This window comes from Lygodium microphyllum, chromosome 15 (genome assembly GCF_053477565.2).
Source record: "Lygodium microphyllum isolate KBCC chromosome 15, Lygodium_microphyllum_v1.1.10, whole genome shotgun sequence".
Lineage (NCBI taxonomy): Eukaryota > Viridiplantae > Streptophyta > Polypodiopsida > Schizaeales > Lygodiaceae > Lygodium > Lygodium microphyllum.
This window is the reverse complement of record NC_141149.1, coordinates 37,629,865-37,650,460: the sequence shown is the minus strand read 5'-3', so window position 1 is coordinate 37,650,460 and position 20,596 is coordinate 37,629,865. Positions and strand designations below refer to the sequence as shown.

Genomic DNA, 20,596 nt, shown 5'->3' with positions numbered 1-20,596 from the left:
CAGCATGTCCAATCCATACTGCCTCTGCAAGAGCTATATCCCACTTGGTGATCTAATCACCTCAATGCCCAAGAAATAACGCAGCTCTCCCAAATCCTTCATCTCAAACTTCTGCTTCAATAGCATTTTCACATGAAGGATTTCTTCATCACTGTCACCTGTCATAATCAAATCATCAACATAAATGACAAGTAGCATAATACCTTTCTCTGTTTTTCTCACATAAAGTGAGAAATCTGCCTTGGAAATCTGAAAGCTAATAGTGACAAGATACTGTCCTATCTTGTCAGACCATGCTCTAGGTGCTTGCTTCAAGCCATACAAGGCTTTCTTCAACCTGCAAACAAACTCAGGATGAACAGCATGCACATAACCTGGTGGCTGCTCCATATAGACCTCTTCTTGCAAATCACCATGCAAGAAGGCATTCTTTACATCCATTTGATGTAAAGACCATCCCTTTGATGCAGTCATAGCAATGACTTCTCTTACGGTTGCCATCCTTGCAACCGGACTGAATGTTTCTTCATAGTCAATGCCATATGTTTGTGCATACCCCTTGACTACTAATCTTGCCTTGTATCTGTTCACAGAACCATCTGCATTGTGCTTCACCTTATAAACCCATTTACAGCCAATTACATTCTTACCTTTAGGCAAATGTACCAACTCCCATGTAGCATTTGCTTCCAAGGCATCCATTTCTTCATCCATGGCTTTCTCCCATTTTTCTTTTCCCATGGCTTGCTCAAAAGAAGTGGGTTCTGGTTCCTGTATCACTTTGACCATATATGCATAGTGAATGGCTGTAAATCCATCATATTTCAGCCTATCCACAGGATACCTAGCTCTCGTAGACCTGTGCAAAGTAGGTTCACTCCCAGGTGCTCTCAAAACATCCCTGGTCTTCCTTACTCCAGGTATAACAATAGAAGGAATACCCAACTCATCATCAATGCTCTGTTTTGAGCCACTGGATTCACCATCCACATAAGAATGACCTACATTCACATCAAACATGGGCTGATCAACCTTCTCTTTTCCTTTTCATGATACCTGCATACCACTATCTGCATTGCTTTGAGAAGATTCTCCTGATCTCAATCTGCCTATCCATGGCGAAGAATGTGAACCACTGCTAGAGGACGCTCCAGGTCCACTAATATTTTGTGACTGCTGCTGTGAATTCTGTGCAGCATTACCATTTTGTGCATCCACATCATCAATCACATTTACTGGTTTATACCAGCTACTCATCTCATCAAAAACAACATCTCTGCTCACTGTAAACTTATGAGTAGAAGGGTTATAGCATCTATACCCTTTTTGCTGCAGAGAATAACCAATAAAGATGCACTTCTCAGCTTTTGGATCCAACTTGGATCTCAACTCATTTGGCACATGTACATAGGCAATGCAACCAAAAATTTTCAAATGAGAAATATCTGGTTTCCTACCAGTATACCTCTCCTCTAGAGTCATCCCATGTATTGCTGCAGTGGGAGTCCTGTTCATTATATAGACTGCTGTAGCAACTGCTTCAGCCCAATAAAAATCTGGCAAGTCTTTTTCATTGAGCATGGCACGAGATACCTCTCCAATATGCCTATTTTTCCTTTCTGCAATTCCATTTTGTTGTGGGGTATGACTGCATGAATATTGCTGCTTTATGCCATGCTCCTGCAAGAACCTTGCAAACTCATTTGAGAGGTACTCTCCCCCTCCATCTGACCTTAGGCATTTTATTTGCAGGCCTATTTCTTTTTCAACCATCGCTTTAAGAGTTTTGAAATGCCCAAAAACTTCACTTTTCTTTTTTATAAAATACATCCAAATTTTTCTGCTATAGTCATCAATAAAAGTGACAAAATAATGACAGCCTCCAAGAGATGCAGCTTTAGTAGTCCACACATCAGAGTGGATTAATTCCAATGGCTTCTTACTCTCTTGAACATGTCTAGGAAATGGTTTCCTTGCCTGTTTTCCAAACTGACAGGCTTCACATACCTTATGCATTTCTGCAACCTTGAATTTAGGCAATCCTGCAACAATATTTTGGGCCTGCATTGATTTAAGTCGCTGTACATTAACATGACCAATGCGTTTATGCTAGATATCAATATCTGCAACTACACCGGTCCCATGTGTAAACATTGCTGCACTCAATTCAGACATGTCTGCATCCAACGTAAACATTCTGCCCTTCTTCTTTCCTTTTGCTATCAAGCGACCTTTATTTTTCATATCCTCAACAAAGCATCCATGAGGATTAAATCTGACCTGCAAGCCCTGATCAACCATTTGACCAACAGAAACCAGATTCTTGGTGATATTCGGGACATGAAATACATCGGACAGGTATTTCTTTTTCCCATCCTGCATAGACAAAGGAATTTTTCCAATCTGCACAATAGGATGTGCAGTATCATCACCAGTCTCCACAAATCCTGGTTTTTCCATTTTCCTTGCATCCTCCATCCATTCTGCATGACCTGTCATGTGGTTTGATGCACCTGAGTCAACATACCATACATCATTGCTTTCTTCTGCACTTGTCACAGAATTATTCATGTGCTGCACCATAAACAAATGCTCATTTCTGTCATCACCCTGTCTACTAGAAGATGCATAATTCCCTTGTTGCAGTTTTCCATTCATGATGTCATTCTGCTTTTTATAGCAGTCTTTAGCCATATGACCCATTTTACCACAGTAGTAGCATTCAACATTACTGATTGCATTTTGGCCTCTTTGCTATCCACCACGTCCTCCTCCATAGGACTGGTTTTCTTGAGTTTACTGCATATTCTAATTTCTACCACAGCCTCCAAACCGGCCTCCTCTACCTCTGCCTCTACCTCTTCCAGCATTTGAGTAGAAGACGGTTTCTTTTGAAGTTCCTCCTGAAGAAGATGCACCACCATTTCTCTGCTCCTCAGAAATTAGAAGAGCAATCAACTCCTCAAAATCAGGAAATCTTTCACGAACTGAAATGGATGTCCGAAACTATGCATAATCCTTTCCTAGACCATTCAAGGTCACAGAAACTAAATCATCATCTTCCACTGGCGACCCAATGGAAGCAAGTGCATCTGCAATCTTCTTCACCTTCATGTGGTAGTCATTGATGCTCATACTTTCTCTTTGCACATTATGCAACTCTTGCTTGAGCTGCATTTTCCTGGCTTGCGTATTTATGCTATACATTTTTGACAAAGTATCCCATGCCTCCTTTGGCGTACTTGCATCCTGAATATGCACAATCATAGAGTCTGAAATACTGATAGACAACCAGTACATAACTTTCCTGGCTCTCTCATTCCATGCTTTAAATGCCTGCATTTGCTGTTGATTGGGAACATCAGGAAGAACTGGTTCTTCTTCATTTCCTGCAACAAATTCCCAATATCCTTTTCCCATAAGGAAATTCGTCATTCTAAACTTCCATGCTTGGAAGTTGTTTTTGTCAAGCTTTTCAGTTACAATCTGTGAAAGAGAATCAGACGCCATTACAGAATACTGCAAAAAAAAAATTCTATCACTGCAGAGAACACAGCTTCAGCCTCACAAGGGCAAATCTGCAACACTGACGAAAGTGGTATTTAACCACACAGTCACTTCCTAGTGACGATTTTGCATCAACAGGCAACAAGGATGATTCTGTAACTCCCAATGTCTCTGCACACGAGTATACGATGCAATATCTGTGGTAACTTTTCACCGACCTGTAGAACAGTAGTCGCACAGCATAAAACAGGGCTTTTTCCTGAGTGCGTGCAGAAAACTTCCGCCTCCAAAACAGGCCCCGAAATGGCCTCAAATTAAAAAAACAGGGTCGCCAAGGGCTAAAGCCCTTGCCCGCAGCATATACTGCCCTCTTGCTTCACCGCGAAGGGCGTCTCAACCTGAGACAATGCACTCTTGCAATTTCCGGCTGTGCTGCTGCAGAGATCTGCTCCCAAAACAGAAAATGAAAGCAACGCTGCTCCTCTTACTAGAACACCGCGAGCTTGGCTTGCTTTCTTGAGCTCCTTACCACGAACAAGGCTCTAATACCATGTCAAGATTGTGGGAGAGAAGGAAGGAGTCTCACTTGAAGCTTTCTTGCTTGCACAATGGGGGAACACACACAGAGATGGAGGCTGAAAACAGTTTTTCTCTTCTTAGTTGTGTAAGCCAAAAAGAACTCTAGTACAAAGAAATAGAAGAACCCTATATGTGGGTCTCAAACCAAACTCAACTAACTAAGGTGGCATACTAACTGAGCCACGAACTAGAGTAAATAAGGATAGCTGTCATCTAGCTATTATTCATGGGCGGTGTACCAACCGCATCTGCAACAACTGACAAGTCGGTGACATAAATACACAACGGTCACCCTGGCGTATCACGAGTGGAGCTCGATATCTCAACACATGATTTCTCATGGAGAGTGGTTTAGAGAGATGTGCAGTCTAGAGTATCTAGTCTGCATTCTTAAATGGAAACTCAAAGGAGGAGATCTAAGTAGAGTAGCATCCTATTTTTTTATCCTTCTCAAATGGTAAGGTATAGGTTAAAGAAGGCCTTTTATGGCCTCAAACAAGGTCCTCGTGCTTGGAATGAGTAGATAGACTCATTTCTTCAAGGCATGCTAGGATAATGGAGATCAACGTTTGATCCAAATTTGTACACCCACAAATTAGCTAGAGGGCATGTGGTGTTTGTGCTTGATGTGGACAATCTCACCTTATGGGTGACCATGCCCAAACGGTCAAGTAGATAAGGAAGCACTGCATGAGAAGATTGAGATGATGGATTTGGGGCTTCTTTGTAAAAGCATGGATCTAGGACATGGCAATGCAGAAGCTATGGAGGTTGGAAAATGAAGACCAATTGATGTTGATTATAGATGCCTTCTATTGTTATGTGTGGCCTTATTTTTTGGAGTACAAAAGCAAGGCACACTTCCATTTCTATGAGTGAAAGGTGTTTGTGGAGACACAAACTACTTCTAAAGTTTGTGGCATACAAGCATATCATGGTGGAGAGTTACCTTCTAACCTCTTTTGTCAAGTTTGCAAGGATCATGGAATTTGGGTGGAGTATACCCATCTAAACAAACCTTCAAAAAATGGTGTGGTGGAGTAGTGAATCAGAGCATGCTAGGGATGATCTGATCATGGAGCATCGAGGTCTTCCTCATACCCTTTGGGTGAGGTGATGGCTACTGCAATTCACATTTGCAACCACTCCTCGACTTCTACCTTACAGCACATGACTCCCTCCATCTAGATAATAAGAAGAGGAAGACAAAGCTTGACTCAAAGTCCAAGAGCTCATCTTTGTGTGCTACAACACTACCATGAAGGGCTATCTACTCTATGAACCAATGACACTAAAGCTTGATGTGAGAAAGGATGGGATCTTTGATGAGGTTATGACATCTAAGGATCCTATTGATGGTTCTCTTTTGGGTGATTCTTTGTCATTAATTGACCCTCCCTCACCCTTAGTTTCTCTTCTCCCTTCCAAGTTTCCTCTTAGCACCCCTTCTTCATCTTTGGCTCCTCCCCCTCCTCTTTCTCCACCCTCTACCTTGGCTTCCCTACCACCTTTGATAGATATGACTACTTATTTTTCTTCTTCAAGTAGTTCCACCCATTCAACCTCTGCTTTCGAGTCTCCTAGGGATACTTAGCCATCAAAGGGGGAGCTTTCTTTTGATGAGGAGGATTTACCTTCCCTTCGTGAGTGTAATATTCCACCACCCGTGGGGCATAGGAACCCCCCCCCCCCCTAATTTTTATTAAAACTAATTCTTCTTTTTTTTTACCTTTCCCCCCTCCCCTATCATCACCGAACAGGTGGCGGGGGGAAAGAAAAGAAGAAGGTGGTGACAGGAGGAAGGAGTCAAGGATGACGTGGGGGGAGACATCGCGGATGACGAAGGGGGAGGAAAGAAGAAGATGACGATGTCAAGGAAGGAGTGGAGGAGGAAGGCGGTGACGTGGATGATGGAGAAGATGATGATGATCATGACGTTGAAAAGAGGGAATCCACGGGCATACCACCCCCCTAAGCCACTTGTTCTAGTCTGTTGCAGCATTACCGCCACCACTCCAGGTCCCCCCCCCCCAAAATAATAACCCCCTTCCCCCATTATATAAACCCCCCTCCTTAAGCGAAGAAGGGGACCACCCTATATTCCTCCCCCTACTATGGTTTGAGTGAGGGAAAGAGAGAGAGAGAGAGAGAGAGAGAGAAAGAGAGAGAGAAAGAGAAGAAGAAGAAGAAGAAGAAGAAGAGGGAGAGATGAGAGAGAGCGGGACAAAGAAGAAGAAGAAGAAGAGGGGGAGAGAGAGAGAGAGAGAGAGAGAGAGAGAGGAAGAGGGGGAGAGACGCCATGGGAAGGACCTCCTTCTCTTCCCCTCCTTAGAGCGTGTCCACACGCATCCTTTCTTCTCCCGTTGCCCGCAAACCCATACCCCATTATCGTGAGATTATCCTTCAATCGCAAGCTCATTTCACTCCCCCAATTGGCCCCACTAATCAAGCGAAGCTACAGAAGTCTTGTGTGACTCGGGTCTAAGGGAGACAAAGATCGAGAATGGCTCCCAAGCAAAAAATGGCGTGCGCGGCTGGAAACCCCACAACGAGCAACAAAGCCTCGAGCGAGGGCATCACTGCCAATCCGACTGTGATACCGGTCGTAAGTAATGTATTTCCAAATTAATAGATGCTTGCTTTGACACCCGCATGAGAAAGCATTAGACCCTATTATGCCACACGAGAATAGGACATTGGAAAGGATAATCTGCATCGCAAGTACTCGAAGGATTGAATTCCCCAAATGCGTGTATCAAGAGGAGTTAATTGTATTTAGTTGCTATGCGATGAATTCATAAGCAACATATAAGGCTTCAAGCATTGTCAACTTCCCATCCTCGCAATAGTAGGTATGTTTCTATCACTTCGAAGGTATATGTTACAACTTGCATGCCTGATGGATTGTGTGGCAAGCAACTTAGTCTAAAAGAGAATCATTTTTGAAGCTCTATACCTTTGCCCAAGCTCTCATTAATAGCTCATGTTTGATAGATTGGGAGTCTTGATGTGCGTAGCTAGTGCAGACAATAATCATTAGGATTAAAACTACGACCCCTTGAGATCCCTCTGATAGCGACTATGTTTATCAATCCTATTCGGGGTTGGGCTAGATGCAACAACAACTCTAGGGCAAGCAAAGAATTCATGGATTGGGAAACCCTAAGTCGAAGGAAAGATCGATGCTTTTGTACTTGTTGGGAAGAAGGCTAGGTTGACAATCAATGTAAGTGATTAATAGAACTAATGTCTTGTATAGTATTGGAAACCGTAACATATGCCTTAGCCGAAAGAAGGGTATGTTAGATAAATTTTACATAGAGTTGCTCATGATCCCCAGGGGGAGAGCAAATACGCGATGGAAAGGTTATCACGACTATTCCTGCAATGTTTGGAAAGGATACCTTTGTTTTTGTTGATTGATCAAATAATGTCCTAAATGCTTTTGCATTAACTTAATTGTAGGGATGTGATTTGGATGATGATTCCAAGTGCTTGTGTTTGATGGTAAATGCATGGCAAGGGTCAGTGATGACAAGTTTTCATGGGAAATAAAGGAATGGGGTGTTAGCTTGCCTATGTTAGTCATGCCAGTTTGTCACCTCCTGGTTATGAGACTGTATCAAAGTCTAATAGAGACGTAAGAGTGCTCATAGTTTAGGTGCATTTTCTTCAATTGTCAGCTTCTTGTGTGCATTCCTAGGCTAGTTTCTACTTTCCACAGTCTGTCTACACCTACCGCACATTGTCATTGCCATTTGGGATTTTTTCCAAGCCTTTCTTATTTTTTCTAGCATGTTTTGGTAGTATAACCAACATCATTTAATGCTAGTCCGGGCCCGCTTTTTGTCACTTACTAGTGCATGATTGCCTAGATTTTGGGTTTCTTGGCAGTTACACAATCTTCAATCTTCAGTCTCCCATTTGCAGGTGCACACTTTGACACTCCATGCTTAGTGCTACCATCATCATCTACTTGATCTAGTGCCCTCACTAATGTTTTGGGCTACATGTAGGGACTGATCAATCCATCCCTATTGTATCAACATTCTTCTTCAGTTAGTTCAATATTCTTCCTTCATTTTATGCTTCCTCTCTTTCTCTATCTCTCTACTTCTCTCTGTGTTAGTGTTTCTCTTCTGTTGTGCACTCTCATAAAGCTAGCATAGACATAATCAAAGAAACATCTAGAAGTGTACTCAATGATTAGAAGAATGGAGAAATTTTCCAAAAAATAGACCTAACCATTACGAAATAGTGATGTCTTCATGTTGATGAACTATCTTCCAAATTTTGGCCTCAAAGTGATATGTCCTCCAAGTGAGAGACAACCATAGATGTCTATTGTCAACAGTAGGCACATAAAGTGACTCTCAATAAGAATGAGAATCATATTACTTGTAAAGCTCAAAGAAGCCATCATGGTGATGGCTAGTGAATAGATCCACTTTTGACTTGACATAAATAATGTCCTCATATAAACAACCCATTGTTGAAAATTGGGCTTTGGAATGGTAACACTAAGTGTTCCATTATATTGCTACGTTTCTTCAAAATTGTCCTATCCTACTGATGTTGGTGCTTCACGGTTGACTTCAAACTAGTCATGTTTTTCCCTCTCAAGGAGATAGGGCCTTACAATTTTTCATGCAATTTCTGGTGGGAGATATAGGTACGTGCTTCCTCTTGCATCACTATACCAGAGGCAATGCATGGATCGTTAGTGGAACACATTCTCGTAGCTTGCTTTGTGGATGCCATTTAATAAAGGGAAATACATAAGCATTAACAAAGTAAAGGACTCCAAAAGATTGAGCAAACAAAATAGAAAGATCAAAAGTGTGCTTGGATAACATGAAGGGACCACATTCTAGTCATCAATGAGGTCCCTTCATGTTGTTGGGGAACCCCTAAATGATCCTTAGATTATGCCCAAAAAACATGGAGGGAGGCTATCCTACATGAAGCAGGGTACTTCTTGTGCAATAAAGTAAGTTTATAACAATAGTGTGAGGGGATGCCATTGTGTAAGATAAACAACCTTCCTCATGTTGTTTGAACAGATTAGTATACAAATATCCCCCCCACCCAAACAACAAAGCGACCACATTCTAGTCACTAGACAAGGTGCCCTCACATTGTTGGAGAACTTTTGAATGGTCCTTATATTGTTATGAAAGAGAGATAGGGGATGTCATTGCATGGGACAAAAAACCCCCCTTGCATTGTTCAAGTGTATACAATATACAAACACCTCCATCTAAACAACAAAAACTACTACATTCTAGTCATCCCCTAGTACTGTTGGGTCACTCGTGGGCCTTTAGATTGTGCCCAAAAAGCACAAAGGTAGGCCATTCTACATCAAGGAAGGAAACTCCTAGAGCGATCTATCCTCTAAAGGTTTATTCCCACGATCTATCCTCCAATGGTTTCACCGAAAAAGTAGGGATATGTGCATTAATTAGATCAATTCATAACCAAAGGGAAAATACATGATTCTCCTTCTACAAGTAGGTGACTTCATGGTAGAAGCAATTCATGTCTTGATAGACCTTCTTTAGTATCATGGCACAAAGGTTGTGAAACATGCTTGAGCTTGTTTTGGACTCATAGAGTAAAGTCTTACCAAAGATCATTTTGCCAATGAAATAGGCTACATTGGAGAGTAGAAGGCAGCACTTGAGAGGGTTTTGCCGGCGAAATAGGCTGTGCTGGATATCAAATGCTACTTTTGTTTGCTAGGATTGGTTGTGATGGGCATGAATGGATGTAGAGCTCCCTTCTATGGTAGCTTCTCCCTTCTATGGCAGCATTGGGGATCAATTTTGTGATGGGCATGAATGGAGGGTTTCGCCAACCAAATAGGCAACTATAGTGATCAATTGGTTCTTTCATTTACACTAAAGGGCACAACCACAATAAAGGGCAATAGTTGGTTCTTTCAAATTTGGCAATAATTGAAGGAGATGTAAGAAAGCTTAACTTTTGAAAGCTTAATTGTGAAAGAGAGAAGTTCACATAGGCCCCACTTCCTCATCTCTCAAAGCCTCTTCACACGCGGCAACATCAAACGGCCGCATGGACATAGAGGGGTTCTACCAAGAATCTCAAAACTATGCACTTTCTTAGTATCTAAACCTTGCATTTTGCCTATTTGGCCATTTTGGACCGTCATGGTTCTCAGCTTATATCATCATCCTTCACATTATTCGACACTCAGATAGAACTGGGATGACCACCCATTAGAGCCTAGGATGGTTTCCATTAGAATATATCAACTTTCTCAATTGATTATGCTTGCCATTTAGACTATGCTTGCTGATCAGGATGCTTGAAGTTGAAAGAATGACTATTGTCATGCTAAGACAACTTGCTCTACTCTGGTTGGGCACACTCTAACCAAAATTGGACAACTCTTGGATGCCATCTACTTGTGGAAGAAAATTTCCTTGAGTAGCTTATCATAGGCATGACCTTCCATGCCTTCTTCTTCTTAATCAAGAAAGATCATCATCATAGGCTTTAATTTTACTATGGCTCACTTGGACTTGGGCACCCACATGACCAAGAGCACAGCAAGGTGTTCAACCTTCTGCCGAACCTAAAACCTTGCAAGTATAGAGTTAATCTACTCTCGAGATGATTGCATGGGGGGAAACTTTGGAAGATAATGCCTTGCAATGCATATGATTTAAAGACACTTGGGTAGTGCAATGCTCCCACTAGCTAGACAATGAGCTAGAAATTAAAGCAAGAATGAGTTTGGAGAAGTTGCCACAAGCAGGTGCAAATGGGAGTATGCATGCGCTCTATGTCCATGCAAAGAGGAATAGTTTGCAAAGCAAGGTACTGAGAGGGCAATAAATGCACAATGCCATGGCCATGGTTTATTGGCACACCACCGTTTGCCAATATCTCAATTCAACACAAAGTGAAAATATAGGTAAAAGGGCCTTAAGTGAAAATAAGGTGACCATGGCCGTCCAAGAAATTAGCTAGGAGAGAGATGCAATTTGATAAGTCGATCAATATCAAAACTTATTAGTGTATGGTCCACAATTGACTTGTTTAATGTGCCTAAATGCCATACATTAGATGGCCATTTTCCACAAATATATATATATATATATATGGTGTCGATAGTAAGAATGTTATCATTATTCCACAAAATTTCCAAGTATTTACCTCTATAGATGAAGAACAACTTTAATTGGTGACATTCTACTAACTCTGCCTCTCTTATTAGCATTAAATGTGTGATGTTGTTGCCAGCATTAAAAACATACACACAAAAGCATGATAACATGCCATCTGTAGGCTTAGCCACCCATGCCATGGAAAACTTGAAAAGTGGGCATCAAAGAATCACCTTTGGTATCTAAATGGTGGGCAGCACTAGAAATGATTAAATGATTCAGTTTAAGAAGTACCTTCTCATGGGAGATTGCATCACAATCAAGAACGTGCAATGGCTTGTTGGTAGCCAAAATAGGGGGTGGCAACCTGAGAACCATCATGATTAGAATCTAATACTTCATATCTCATCTTGCAAGGATATCTTGATTTCATTTCCTAGTTTCGTTGGCAAAACTAGAATAATTAGTTGCGGGGCATGGTGTAGATAATAGGGCAGGGTTTCATTAATTCGGCATTGAGGAGGGATCCACTACACAAATAGAGAGAGAGGAAGAGAGGGAAGAGTGATTTGGATGACGGTGGTTTCGACAGTGAAACAATGATAAAGAGACTAGTATTATAAAGATATACCACTGGTACTTTATCTCTATAGTGACATAGTAATGTGGAGAGAGAAAGAGAGGTGATAAAAAAAGTTTATGAATAAATAGTGCCAAAGTGCCAAAATCTTCTCAAATTCTTTGGAGTGGGAGCTATTTAATTCTGTCATTCTCAGAGCTATTTAAATTTGTTGTCATCTCACATCAATAATTAGACCATCAATGAAAATATTGGTCATATGCAAAAACGTGGATTATGCTAAAGGAAAATAACAAAACTAGCTTGAGCTGGCTAGCTTTCATTGCTGGGAGATGGATTTATGGCTAGAATTTATATAAATGGGCATCAAGAATGCTTTCTTGAATGGGACATTGAAAAAGAAAGAATATATAAAACATCCAAAAAAGCATATACATCCTAAGTATCCGCATTATGTATGCAAGCTAAGGAAAGCACTGCATGGATTGAAGCAAGCACCTAGAGCTTGGTGTGAGAGAATGAACAAGTTCTTATATAGCATGAAATTTCAACAAAGCATAATTGATTATTCACTCTATGTCAGATATACAAAGGATGAAATGGTGGTGGTGTTTCATTTATGTTAATGACCTAATTATAATAAATACTCTTGAAAGAGAAATTGTCGAATTAAAGCATAGACTGCAAAGGATATTTGACATCAAAGACCTTGGATTATTAAGGTACTTTCTAGGCAATTGAAGTGATCACCACCTCACATGAAATTTGATTAGTGCAAAGGCAATATTCATTGGAGATGTTAGAGAAATATGGGATGACATGTAAGCCAATGGATACACCTTTTGATCAAGATATAAAGATACATCAAGGATATCATTATGTTCATAAAGATGGTTGATAGCTTGATCTATCTACCCATAACAAGACCAAACTTGAGCTATTCAACGAGTGATACAACGAGAGTAATAAGCCAACACATGCAAAGCTATGCAAGTCACATTTGGATGCAATGAGAGTCTTGATCCTATCAACATACAATCAATGCCAAGACTAAGTTTTGGCATTATATCACAGGTCTAAAACATTGAATGGAAGGATGGAAACCCTAATGCCAATGAATGGAAAGGATGAAAACCCTAATGTTGCCTAAACATATAATATAAAGTCGAAAAAACTCATCTAATGGAAGTTTACATCTTTTGAAACTAAACCCCTAATGTTGCCTAAACATATAATATAAAGTCGAAACTCATCTAATGGAAGTCTACATCTTTTGAAACTAAACCACCATTGTTAGGAAGAAATCAAAACTCCCATTATCTTACTGCAATACTTTGTCCTTGTACACTTTCATGGTTGCCAAACAAGTTGCTAGTAGTAAACTTTATAATGACGTGATAGTTTGTACCACAAAGTTTCAAGCTATTCAGGTTAAAGATTTGCTTTTCCAAGGTGTGTAATAATCTCAACGAATTTATGCTTGGAGTGCTGCTAGAATGAAGTTACTAGTAAGAATTGTCATAGATAATGTGTGGAAACATGTACAACTGAGTGGAGTCGGTCTTTACATACAAGATGCACAAGTTGTGCTGATGATTTTGGACTTCGTAGTTTAACATATCTGACTCACTTTAGAACTGTCCTTGTGATCCACATGACTTGGCCTTACCTTCACCCCCTCGAGAAGTAGCCCGTACTTCCAGCAGCCACTTTCAATTTCTAGCATACTGAACTGTAGCTTGACAGGCATCTCCTTTTCCACCAGAAACTCTCCAACATCGTACTCTGTCCAACTATCACATGCTCTGGTTGGTGCCAACACATCTTGTTCAATGCTTGCTTCATTTTCTTCCAAGAACCTTGCAGATTCAATGCTATACCCATTCGATGTAGAAAGGCTGAATCTTACTGGAGCAAGAGACCAGCCGTGTAGGGAACCACTAATGCTGAATGACACTGAATAAGATCCAGGCTGGAAGACGGTCTCAAATTCCCCCCCCCACTTCAAACCAACATACCCTCTCCAGGTAAGCCCCCTCTTTGAACCTGCCAAACTAGTAACATTGATGTCTTTTCTGGAGACAAAATTCAACTTTATTCACAACATCTACACTACGCAACTTGAGCAGAATGTTTGTTTCCTCACAGTAGTCTTCACATTCAAGGATTGGCTGAGCAAAGTAAGACAAATAATGTAACACAAGCTGACCTTGAATTATTCACAACATCTACACTAAGCAACTTGTGCAGAACGTTTGTTTCCTCATAGTAGTCATCACATTCAAGGATTGGCTGAGCAAAGTAAGACAAATAATGTAACAGAGGCTGACCTTGAATTTTCTATAGGTCGCCACTTCCAATACCGTGGATCATCTATCCAGACAATTTGCAACGCTCTGGCAGACAGCATGAAGCATGCTTCATGTGCATTCAGATCAACCCAGTAAGCCTGGTAGGAAAACCTCAAGCACATGAGATCACTACAGGATACAAATTTGGCACACACAAGGATATCCAAGAAGTTTTTGACATGTTCCCATGTGAAAAAAGGGGCCCTTTTCCCTTATTTTATCCTACAGTGTTCAACATCATGAGCTTCTGCCAGGTAGGCACCCCATACCTAGCTAGGTGCGGCTGGAGAGAGGGCTGGAAGAGGGGGGCCTCTGGCCCCCACGTCTCTCCCTCGTGACACATCTCTCCCTCGTGAAGCTCTTGATGTTGTCGTAATTCACAATGTGGGGATTTTACAGGGTATTTGTCAAAAACTTCTTGTGATTGAACCCAATATATCAAAATCCTTGTTTATTCAAATTCTCCCATAATCCTTGCGTATTCAACTGTTCTGGCAGGTTAGGTATCATCGGAAAAGTATCAAAACCTTTACTTTTTCATTTGCAGTTACCAGAAGCCTCTACTGTTTGCAATTACTTAAGCCCTAATGCACTCAGATGCCATCTTACAAACACAGTGAAGCAAAACATGAAAAAGGAAACAGCGAGAATGTTACCAGGGTACCATTATTGAGAAGGATGCCCTCGTACAAGTGCCGGTATAGTTGTTTTTTGGAAAGATAGGAGATGGTACGGCTATGGCTATGGCTGAGACCATCTTCGAGGATCTTCTTGTATCCCACGGGAAGTCGCAGCTCCCAGGTATCATCTGCGTCGACCGCCGCTCGAAGAGCCCTGCAGACAAGGCGGAGCTGGCAAGCGTCGGCAACGCTGAGGCAACAGATGATGCGCAGGAGGCATATCTTGGGGAGATCGAGGAGGCCATGGCGGGCCTCTGCAGACGCATGCCTGCGGGTGGGGCCTTGGGGTATACTCAGGAGACGGAAGATGCGCGAGATGCAGTCCTTCGAAAGATTGAGGAGACTGAGGCAAGAAGGGGCAGCGGGGGCGCCATCCCTGCCTCTCGAGGGGGGGAGGAGGGAAACAAAGAAAGCCTTGGGGTTTAGAATCACCGCCGGTATGAAAGTTATTTTGTTAGCCATAGACGTGTGCCCTTTTGTATTCGACACTTAAGGTTGGATCAATCGGTTTGGTCCCAAATCTATGCGAGTGTATAAATAGGCCTTGGCCTATATGGACCGTAAAAGTATGTAATACATTGAGTCTAGAGTCCTCTTGGACGATCCCTTTCTTATATCCTCTGTAGCCTAGGCTCCAGGTATATAATCTTTGTGCTATCTAATTGTTAAATGTGAGTAGATATTTTCTTATATTGCACGAGAAGCATACCTCAGGGCTTCAACTCACACGCCTATCAACCTCAAACTAGGTGAGTTAGAATCCCATTGGCTATACTATACATTTATTTAGAGAGAGAGAGAGTGTGTGTGTGTGTGTGTGTGAGCTTTACATGCAAGGCTTGCTAACCATGCTTCACACGATTGGCATTATTTCAAAATTCACAAGGCTACGTCTCACTCGCTTTGCACCACATGGTTGCTTCCCTATGCTCACAAAAATAATAAGGAATCGTTCACTTCGCATGCAACAAAGGGCATTTTTGTTTGTGATGATACATATTTGAAAGCTACTTGCATGTATGACACATTCTTAAATGTTGATTATAAGTTTTGTGTGAGTAAAACAATTCACACTTTATGTATCTTCATTTTCGCAAAATCTTGTCGAGTCAAAGGTTGTTGAATATACCTTGCAGACAAAACCTTACATGCTCATAACTTTTGGTCATGTTTGGGGAGGCTATAAAGTGACAGTCATTTTATAAACCATCTTTATCTATGTGATGTGTGCTTGAATTATAGTAAGTTCCTAATCAATTCCATCGGCTAAAGCCCTAGAATCATTGTGATAGAAAATATAAATTGGCAAGCATTTATGAAGACTTACATAAACCGATACCTCATATACATCAAGAAGGTAGGGCAATTACTAAGGACTACATCTATGGCCATAATTTAATTATAATAGTAAAATAAGTGTATTGTAGTGATTGCATGTTTGGGTACACACTAAAGGTCCATTTATGTGCTTCTAAGTCAAGTTGTCAAGTCATCAAATCATGAAGTAAGTAGATTGTTATATAGAGTAATCAAGCAACTCAATTCCTCTTCAAAGAAATTTTACCAAAGTTAGCAATATAATTTATCGTCATATTAATCCATTAAGCAAATAGACCCAAAAAGACCACACTTAATGCTTTCACTAATGTAGCATACGCAGTGTAAATAATAGAGGAAATTTTCAATTTGATCATGTTGGGGAAGTGTACTGTACTTTTTGGAATGCCTTTAATAAGGGTGTGTGTGTGATGTAGGGTTGTGTGGAGAGTGCATCTAAAGAGATGAGACTCATTAAGCAATCACTTTAGTAGATCGAAAAATTCAAGAGAGGAGACTCATTATGCAACTACATTAGTAGATAGAAAAATTCAAGTGGACATATGACCCTAGGAGGGTTAAGGTTTTGGGATGATCAAAAATATTGTGAATGTGGCCTCCTTTGCAATATGGCTTTGCAAATGAGTCCACATACATTGTTGCCAATTTGTTGGACCCGAGAGAGAGAGAGAGAGAGAGAGAGAGAGAGAGAGAGAGAGAGAGAGAGAGAGAGAGAGAGAGAGAGAGAGAGAGAGAGAGAGAGAGAGAGAGAGAATGTGTGTGTGTGTGTGTGTGTGTGTGTGTGTGTGTGTGAGACTTATCAAGGCATCGATTTACTACTAGTTATAGTGTAGGGTTCATTCGTGGAAGGATTAGATTAGGCATGGTGATTCCCTCAAGCAAGCTAGACTTAGGACAATTCAATCCACTCCACCACATATCATATGCCACGATTTGGAATGGGGTTGTGTGTTGGGGCCAATCTCCTATAAGCTCATGAGCAAGGGCGCTAAAGCAATTGGCATCACCATTGTAGAGGGTATTTATGATGACCAAAGTCTCTTTGAGAAGCCATGAACATGTTTTAAAGCAAAGGACCACACACAAAGCTAAAGAACACTCAAGTATAACAACCTTAGCATTAAAAAAGGCTTAACAGATTAAAAGCTTTTCCTTTCTGATAAATGGCCATTGTCTTTTCTTTCCCCCTCTTCATCATCGACAACATCATCTCAAAGGACATCATCACCACCATTGTCATTAGTCTCATGAAAAATATGTCAATTGTTAGATTGATAAATCCACAAAGGCAAGATGCCAGTCCCAATTCGATTTGACAAAGCAAAGTGAGCACCTGAAGGAGCAAAACATTGCTAAGTAATGAAGCAAGCCAAATGCTATATAAAGCCTCAAGCCTCTAAGGCTTAGCCTATTCATTGTTCAACTTCTTATGCGCTACTGGTCACACACACACACACACACACACAATAAAAGTAAGATTTTGTGTGTGTGTGTGTATGTTGGGGAGAGGCAAGGGAAGTAAGATAGCAAGAGAGAGATAGAGAGGTAGAGTGAGAGAGAATAGACAAGAGAAATGTAAAAGAGAGGGGTATAGAGGAACAGTGTGAGAGATAGGGAAAGCAAGAGTAGAAGGTTCGATGCACTAGCTCTTCACCAAGGAAGTTGGATTACCATTCTGGATTGGTAGGACCAACACTCAACATGAGATGTCTCTCTATAGGTACTTGTATGCTAGGAGATGCCGAGGGGCTAGGGGGGCTCTGGCCATAATTCATTAGGCATGTTAGGACTAGCTAACCCCCTATGAGCTCGAATGGATTTTCCAAAGGCCTTGATGCCATCTAAGAGTGGACTTTGTGAGTTTATTTTAGCCTTCCGAAGGTGTCTGGATATGGACTAAAATAGTTGTTGGAATAATACTAAAGATAATTTTGAAAATAAATATTGTATTTTTCTAAAAAGATTGTTTTTTTTGTATTTGCATCTATGTCTAACTTACATGAAGGAACATTGTTTATCAAATTAATTAATGATGCTACTTTTATATGTCAAATAAAATTGTGGTAGGAAAACTAGAAAACTAAATATACACATCGAGGGAAGTGGGTGGTTAGATCCCTGACTAAACTTTCCTATGGCAAGGTGGTCATGGTTAGCCAAGAGGCTTTCACAAAAACTCGAACACTAGATTAGGACAAGCTAAGGGCCATTGTCCTAACATATCATCCTAGATCCCAATCGGTGTCATTTTAGGGGGGCCGAGGTTGAGACTATACCTTATGGATACTGGGGTCAATGCACACACACCCTTTCCCCTTTCTCGCTCTCTTTGAACCAAGTGTGCCAATGGTTGGCTTTAATTTGAGGGATGCTAGCAATGCAATCGCCTCAAATATTGATGCTAGAAAATGATGATAGTAGACTATAATATTAATTTAGGCCTCATTTCAGATTGATCCTTGTGGGGTTCAAGCAAAACTTCCTCTACGAGGTAGATTCAAGTAGTTCAAGGTTACGAATGTTCGATGATTCTAAGGAATTTTGAAAGGCACCTTCCATGATTACTTCTAAATGGACTACTAAAAATGCAAGCCCTTGGGATTCGTTAGATAGGCACGTTACATCAACATTGTTGAATAGTTGATTTATATGGTTTGGAAATCATTGTTTACTTGTCACATAGGATAGGGACAAATTTCATTCACTTTGTGTGATCAGGTTGGAATATTGTACAATAACATGTAGCATAGATACTATTTGATGTTCTTATACACCAAAGAAATCCCCACCTATTAGTACACATTGAACATTATGTATGCATAATATTATAGTTTAGAAAAGATTTACCCATCTATCTCACTTAAACTAAGCTCCTATTGTTATTCCTTTCCTATGAGACCCTCACTTATATCACACTATTTTTCCCCTATTTTTGATATGTTATAGGCAAGACTAAACCATGCAAGACATAGTTCATGTGTGGGAGACTAAATGTAGATTTGCAAACAAACAAACACACACACACACACACACACACATAGGGCATGTCAATGCACCTTTATGTGTTTGCATATGCATGCATATTTTTGTATGTGCACGCACTTGTGCCTAGATGTATTTGCATATATTAGTGTGATTGTTGATGCACATGTGTTTTATTTGAGTCTTTCTATCCCTCAAAATAAACTATTCCCTTTTTAGTCACTCAATTATCAAACATCTCTCTCTCTCTCTCTCTCTCTCTCTCTCTCTCTCTCTCTCTCTCTCTCTCTCTCTCTCTCTCTCTCTCTCTCTCTCTCTCTCTCTCTCTCTCTCTCTCTCTCTCTCTCTCTCTCTCTCTCCATCCACTCATGCTATATCGCTTATGTTAAGGTCAATAATTTTATTTACATTATAAATAAGCCATATTACTACCTAAAACAATAGGCACACACAATGTAAAGATCTAATGGTGGTAAATTTTCATAAAAACCTAGAATCACACTAATGCAAAGCCCTAAGGGGAGTCGAAACCCTACTAGACCAAAAATGATGCACTACCTACAAGTCTACATGTAAAGGAAAAATATGTTTCAAGTGTGGCATGCACACACACACACATACACACACACACACACACACACACACACACTCTCTCTCTCTCTCTCTCTCTCTCTCTCTCTCTCTCTCTCTCTCTCTCTCTCTCTCTCTCTCTCTCTCTCTCTCTCTCTCTCTCTCTCTCTCTCATCAAGAGTTGTGTAAAATAATGCAACTAATGAAATAGTAAAACATTGACTAACCCATACATTGTGTAGTGCTAGGGCTAACTAAATATTCTAAGTACTAACAAAATGGTTCAAGATATACTTGCATCCTAGGCAAACATCAATGATTCGTGCATGATATAGAGAGGAAGGGCAATGGCATCATGTGGGATATGTTAAAATGTGATCACTCTTCTATATATATATATATATATATATATATATATATATATATATATATATATATATATATATATATATATATATATGACTTTTTGCCTCACTTTTAGACTTTTAGATATCAAGACACCTACACTTGAGATATCTACACTCTTCATGTTGAACTACAAAATTCTAAACAAAGTAAGGGTGCTAGCTATGTATGGCATGAGATAAGAAGAGGGTTTCATTTCTCCTCAAGGTGTTCTACTTTTCATTGTTATTCTTCTTGATTCTTATGCTTTTTCTATATTGCAAAGAAGAATGGGACAAGCACCCTAGTTAAATGTTGTATCCTATTACTTGGAAGTGCACATTTATAGATTAACACCTTAATAGGCATACACTTGAGCCAATTCTTTTTCCCAATGTTTCCTCTAATTTGTACATTAGCAAGTAAAAAATATTTGACTAAATATTGCTTGGTGCTTGATAGGGTTACCTAATGTTTTCCTAGGCA

General features: G+C 40.4%; 1 pseudogene across 1 annotated transcript; it reads right to left on the bottom strand.

The window, feature by feature from the left end:
* Positions 1–13,243: 13,243 nt before the first annotated feature.
* LOC148024443 (putative F-box protein PP2-B12) lies at positions 13,244–15,369 on the bottom strand (annotated as a pseudogene). Its single transcript, XR_015693311.1, has 3 exons — positions 14,813–15,369; positions 14,136–14,254; positions 13,244–13,851 (listed from the first exon to the last, which is right to left on the bottom strand). The product of XR_015693311.1 is annotated as a putative F-box protein PP2-B12 (transcript).
* Positions 15,370–20,596: the final 5,227 nt, after the last annotated feature.